The following is a 7,393-nucleotide window of genomic DNA, read 5'->3' on the forward strand; positions in this document are numbered from 1 at the left end:
CATAATAGGTACTTCTTTGGATCTAGATGATTTATTTTTCTCTGTGTGTGGTAGTACTAGAAGTTGATGTTGAAGTAACTGTCTTTTAATGACACTGCGTTCGCAGACTGACACTCCGTTTGCAATTCTATTGTAACTTGCTCTTCTCCACAATCATCTAAAAAGCTTGCCAACATTTCGTCATTGATAACTGTAGTAATTCCTTAACGATTATAGGTTTATTACATTCTCCTTTACTAAAACTTCTTGATGCATATGCTATAGGTAGGTCAATTCCGTTGTAATCTTGACTTAGGATTGCTGAACAACTCTCATTGGATGCGTCTGTTGTTAAGATAAACTGTTTGTTGAAATCAGGATATTTTAAAATTGGTGGTTTCGTCAGAGATGCTTTAAGCTTTTTGAATGCTTTTTCACACTCCTCGGTCCACGAAAATTCTACTCCTTTCCTCGATAATTTGTTGAGTGGTATGCATATTTCCGCAAAATTTTTAATAAAACGTCTGTAATAGTTGCAAAATGCTACAAATCTCTTTGTTTCTTCCGCTGTCTGAGGTGTCGGATATTGTTCAATTACTGCATACTTCGCTTTGTCTGGTGATACTCCCTCTTGAGAAAGATCATGTCCTAAATATGTTACTTCCCTTCTAAAGAATTGACATTTTCCTGGGTTAAGTTTCAAATTGAATTTTCGACATGTCTCGAATGTCTTTTTCAGGTTGTCTAAGTGATGCTTTTCGGATATTCCAATTACTACGATATCGTCCATGTAAAGAAATGCTTTGTCTGGTGTTAATCCTGAAAATGCTATTGACATCATTCTTGAAAAGCTATTTGGGCTTACATTTAATCCAAAAGGTAATCTAGTAAATTGAAATGCTCCATTTTCTGTGCTGAACGATGTGTATTTTCTCGATGATTTTTCTAATGGTATCTGGTGAAAGCCTGACATTAAGTCTATAACTGAAAACCATTTTGCTCTTCCTAGTTGATCTAATATCGAATCTATTCTTGGTAATGGAAATTTGTCTGTAACTATCTTCTTGTTCAGTTGTCTAAAATCTATGCATAATCTCCATGCTTTTCCTCCATCTATAGCTTTTTTCGGTACCAGTACTACTGGACTGTTGTACTCGGATGTAGATGGTTCTATGATTCCTTGGTCTCTTAGGTTTTGTACTTGTCGATTTAATTCCTCTGTTTGCGCATGAGGTGTCCTATAATTCTTGATATATACCGGAGTTTGGTCTTTAACTCTTAGTTTTTGTTCGTAGAAATTGTTACAGGTTAACATATCATGCCTTAGGGCGAATATGTCTGAATATTCTTCGCATAACGATACTAAGTTGTCTCGTATGTATTCTGGTATGTCTAATTTCAGTGATTCTCGTAATTCTTTTTTTCTGTCTTTGCTGTCGTTGACTAGCCTATATATATTGAATAGTTTAATATCCAACGTCCTGATTGTGCTTGCGTCTACATTTACTGTTTCGTACGTTGTGTTCAAAATTTTGATGTATGGATTATTACTTGAAATAATTGCTCTTGCTATGAATATTCCTGGTTGTATTTCTTGCTGTTCCACTATCCTGTCTTTCTTTAACGTTTGAAAAATTTTTACGATTCTGTAAATTTCACATCTAGGCGGTATTATTATGGTGTCATTGTCTATATTATCCAGAATTTTCGTACTAATGTAACAATCGTTGTCCTCTTTAATGTGCATTTTAAGGTTTGCGTAATCTAGTATACATTGAAAGTTAGAAATAAAGTCTCTCCCAATGATTCCGTCTGTTGGAATTGGAAAGTTAGGTTCTACCAATTGAAAGATGTGTTCGAATCGAGTTCCTTTTACTTCGAGTGTTGTCTCAACTTCTCCCATTGTTTGCAACTCTCCTTTAGTGACTCCTTTTATTTTCGCCTTTGTGTTTGGTTTCACCTGTTCCTTCATAAAATCTTGTGAACATTTTAGTATTGAAATGTCAGCTCCTGTGTCTATGATAAAAGTGCTTGTGTTTTCAAGAATTCCTGTTTTCATTCGTACAAAGTTCGTTAGGTTTAGGTCGAAGTTGTAAATGTTATATTTTATTTCTGCCTGTGTGCTTCCAACTTCTTGTTCATTCAAAACCCCAACTGCTGGTTTTCTTGCTTTTCTTGACTGTCCTCTATTTCTAGTAACCTTACGTTCCTGTTACGTTCGCCTCTCTGGTTTCCTCTGTATGTTTGATTGTTAAATTGTCTGTATCCTCTGTTCGAATAATTTCGTTGATTGTCCGTTGCTTCTCCTTCGTTCCGTTGTCCGAAGTTATTTCTTCTTCCTCTGTCATATTTGTTATGATATCCTCTTCTGTATTGCTGCTGTCCTCTCCTATTCTCGTAGTTTGTCCTATAATTTAAGACTCTTCCTTGTGCATTTTCTTCAGTCGTATCGATCGACAAAAATTTAGATACTACTTCCTGCGGTGATGTAAAGTTACCTGCTTCCAGTATTATCTTAGCTTTCTCTGCATTAGCGTTTCGTTTCATTGTTGTTACTACAGCTTCCGTCGTATATTTCTTTGCTAAGTCAAGTGGCATTCCTTCCGCTATGTATGCTACTTTTAATTGTTCTGCTAACTCTTCCACTTCAGATGCGTACACTGCTGCATCTCTATGCCCTTGCCTTTTTTTGGCTAATTTGGCTATTAAATTCTTCGGATTATCACCTTTTAATTCTTTCTTTAGTACTTCAGCTATCCGTGGAATTGTATCTTCTGTGGTTATTAGGTTCCTAGCCTTATTGGTGAGTCGCGTTTTTATTAGCGTTACAGCTGTGTCTTCATGACCTTCTGCCAATTTTCCAAGTAGTTCTAATGCGTCTAAAAATGGTTGTAATTTCCCTGCGCTTCCATCGAACTCGTTGGGCAATATCTTGCTTGCGATATTCAAAAATTCATTGATTGTCAAAGCCATGTTTAATATTGTTATATCTTGTTTTATGTCACCTTTTTTCTCTTTTATTTCGTCGTTAATTATTTCTTCTTCTCCTTCCTCGTCGCTTTTTCCTTCTTCTATTTCCTCATCGCTTTGTTCCTCTTCAACTTCCTTGTCGATTGGTTGATGTATTGAACTTGGAACCACTGTTCTCACATTTACTGCTTGAAATGATCGTATAACTTTGTCTCTGATTTTTCCAAAATATTTGTTGCACGATTCCCTTTGTTTGTCCGAAAGTGCTTCCCAGTTTTTCCTAGTCAATTGTGTGAACTTGTTATAAGCTTTAATTAGCTGTGTCGTTACTTCTTCCTTTATGTCCTTAGATTTCGGAACTTTTTTCTTTAAGACTCTTCTGCTTTGCCTGTCTGTTTCTTGTGCAATTTCCTCAACTATTTTGACAAAATCTTCCCAAGTAACTTTGTTGCTACTCATTTATACATAATTTTTTTCAGCTTCTGCACTTCTTAGCGAAAATATAAATTCGATAGTCTTACGGTGTATATAGATATGTAGTATATAGATATATAGTAAAAATATAGAGATAAAATAATACGTCAATATATGGTAAAAATATGTAAAAATTGCAGTAGTAATAAAAATTCAAAAATAAATAACGTTATATTAACCCTTGTAAATAAGTAGTTAGAATAATAATTTAAATGTATTATGCATATAGCGTATATTTGTTATATCGTATATTTATTTTGATAGGTATATTTACGATAGCAAATATTAAAATCATAAAATTTGCAAAAATGTACTAAAAATCAGTAGTCAAATAATAAATGAATAAAAGTCAGCAAGGATAAAGTATACGTTGATAAATATGTAAAAATCATATAAAATTGTATCATTGCGTCCTATAATAACTTAATATGAGGGTAAAAAAAATCTTTTTATATTGATAAATATTGGTAATAGAATAGAATAATTAAGTAAAAATAGGTAAACTTGAAACATATATTAATGTAATTAAGGTAGCACATAATGTTTATACTTTATACTTTATATTAATCAGGAAATACCACAAAAATAGCTAATATGGACTTACCACTTTTACGCGTCTTTGTTCGTATCACAAGTCCTCGCTGCACGTTCCATAGCATTGTCCATTGTCCATTGTCCCACGATGTTCCATCTCCATACTATTCCATTCTCAGCTCCGCGTCGGCCTGATGTCTCCATCCATTTTACATACCACACTGTTGTCTAAGGTGGTCTAGGTGCCTGAACATTGACGTGTTTCTCCATACCTGTCCTGTTCACCAGTCCTGCGTTCTTCCCTGGTTCTGGATCGCCATATGACAGCCCTGGGCACTAAGGCTATCTTCTCCCGGTGAGGGTGGTTATCCCTTATCCGAGGGGTGGAATAATTGATACGCTTACTTGTTGAGTTGGTTTATTTACACTCGCATTAGTATAAGCTGGTAGCACCTCACCCAAAGAACATCTCGTGTAGAAAGAGACACTATCTTTAATGTGGAAATATTACGTCTGATCACCAAAATAGAATGACGAATGTCTCATATAATAATAAAGAATTCCCTTGTTATAGTTTAACTGTTTATATATTTAGGAATGCCTATTCAGCATCGACCATGAAAAGTGTTTATAATTGACTCTGCAATTATTAGTGAATCGTGATCTTGGCTAACAATATTTATATAATCGAATGAAGGTTGTAATGTTGTTTTGATGACATAAATAACTGAAAGTAATTATCGTAGATAATTACAGGGTGTTTTTAAGATATATCTACTGAGTACAGATGAATTCTTGTACAGAATGACTCAATGGTCTATTGTCAACATCAAGACATTCAATCATCCGACAAATGTAATTTATCTTTACTAATATTGGGTATAGTTTCAGTAAAATCCGATAACTCATCAGAATCCATGTTGTCTAATTTTTGAAAATTAACGTTTTTGTTTGAATTTTTGAAAACAAAAGGCATCTGAAAAGAAAAATAAAACAACCTATAATATAAAAAATAACCTAACGAATGTATAAATCAAGATCGTATTACAACTGCACAGTGATTCATATTTGAATCAAACATATTTTATAGATTTGTGTTGAGTAGACGTAATAAACTGTAATTATATTTAATCTCTGTACGCAGTAAACGTAAAAAAATGTAAATTTTTTATTTTTTATTACCTTTGTCAATAAAGTGATTTTATTACACTTGAAAAATGACCAATTTGGCACCACAATATTCAAACGTACAACTGAATTACATACTTTAGTTTAGATCCCTGGCCGTTCATAAAGTTTGGCAACAGTATGATTCATAAAGGAGTCGGTGCGCGTTTATTTTTAAAATTATACATCCGTATAAAATAATGAGTTGAAATTTAGTTTGATGCATATATGCATCACTACGCACTGTAGGGTTTTAAAGTACCTATAAATTTTTAAGATGTTATGTATGTATTTGTAAGAGAGCGTATTGTATTTTTGTGCGTAACTAATACATTACATTTAACACCAAGTCTTGCAAAAAACGCCACGTGCTTTGTTTTTTAATAACAAGAATGAAATGTTAATGGATTATTGCAAGTTTGCATCTTACAGTGGAGTATGTATTTGTAAATGTTTTTGTATACTAGTTATAAAATACCTGTTTATTGCTCTCATGACCGGGATTTGATTCCCTGTTGTGGACAAACTTTTTGATTTTTAAAGTTAATTAACTTTTTTTATTTTGATTAATGATTAATTAACCCAGAGACCCTTGGGATTCTAACTCGATGAGGTAAATGCATCTTCATACTTATTCTTCTTGCTACAATATTGTATATTGTATATTTCGTATTTATAAGAATTTACTGTTTTATTTATGTTTGTAATAATTAAAATTTATATAGGTACTTATTTGTTTATTTTATTACCCTATACATACTTCAGTATTTTATTTTGAAATTCCAGAGTCAAGGAGCTTACCTTAGATACAGTAATCGATTATTGATTTTGAAACGAAATAGGCGATAGACTATCCTAGCTAATTGAAATAATATTCGAAAATATTACCTCAATCATCCAAGATAGCCATCGCTACACCCTTGCTTAGTTCAATCTCTCAAGGTGTGTGTTCGTCTTGTCCTAATCTTAGATATGAACTATGAAAATTTAGAATGGAAGCAAACAAACAGTATTTTTAACCAATCATGTTTATTGTTCAAAAAGGTATAATAAAAATATGACATGCATTAAAAAATATATTCAAAATCTTGCCAAAACTAACAATTTGTAGATTATACTTATGGCTTTTGGTATCTGGTTCAATGGTAACTTATTCTTGATGTCGAATGGTACAGCTGTTGACTTCTCTTGATCTGGGCTAGATGGACGGCTTCAGGTCAGTGCAGCTCTAGTTTACTGGTGGTGTTGGTTGCAGGTCGCAGCAGTCTAGTTGCGATGCATCCTGTCATCTTTGCCTGAAGAGTAGCATTACCGGTGATGTAGATGGCTTGAGGCTCCCGAAGGGAGAAAGGTAGAATTATTCCCAGAAACTAGAAGAATAATGCGTATAAGTAACAATCAAGAAGTTAAAAAACCAAAATGTGCCAAGTCTGCCATTCTTTTAAGAAATAATCAAAAAGAGTAGCAGATGACAAAAATAAATTAAATGGAATTAAGATTGAATATCACTAGTTAAAATTTGATTACTAAAAGCATATTAATAGATCAGAATGTAAAATATAGAAACTAAACACATGGTTGAACATTTGAAGGTTAGAGAAAAAAAATTATTATAAAAAAAGAATACAGGCTTAGAAAATTTTGTACAGTGATGTTACAACCTACTCACCCCAAGAGAATATCAAAGTCTGGAAATAGATAGCTATTATCAGCTCTGTAATTGTAAAAAGTAAGTATTTTGTCGAAAAAAACGTTCTTAACAAAAATATAGCCTATAAAAAAGTTTAAAAAATGATGTAAGAGTTAGGTCTCTGGATCTCGTAGAACCAGAGTTATAGCCAATGAAAAATAGATTCATATTTACCAAACTTCAAATAGAATATTTCGACGTGAAATATCCAAAACATTAAGCACTTTTTGGGGAAAACCTATTATAACTTTATTAAAGTGTTTTAAAAAAGCTTTATTTCTGTTTTTACAGAAAGTTTCTAGCATTCAATTTAAGCAAATTACGCTCAAAATAAAGTTGGTCCCTTTTATTTTTGCAAAAAAAATCGGAAAGACCACCCCCTAATTAGCAAATTAAATTAAATTAATCGTTACCGCTCCACAAATTATTTTACTTATGTTGTGTTTATAATATATGATCTGTAAGTTTCATTGATTCAAAGGTGCTTATTTTTGAAAAAATTTTTTTTCAAAGTAAAATTTTTAAAAATTTAAATTTTGACAAATATGCTTTTTTCAAAATAACTTAAAAGTTGTTAGA

The sequence above is a fragment of the Diabrotica virgifera genome, chromosome 9 (genome assembly GCF_917563875.1).
Source record: "Diabrotica virgifera virgifera chromosome 9, PGI_DIABVI_V3a".
Lineage (NCBI taxonomy): Eukaryota > Metazoa > Arthropoda > Insecta > Coleoptera > Chrysomelidae > Diabrotica > Diabrotica virgifera.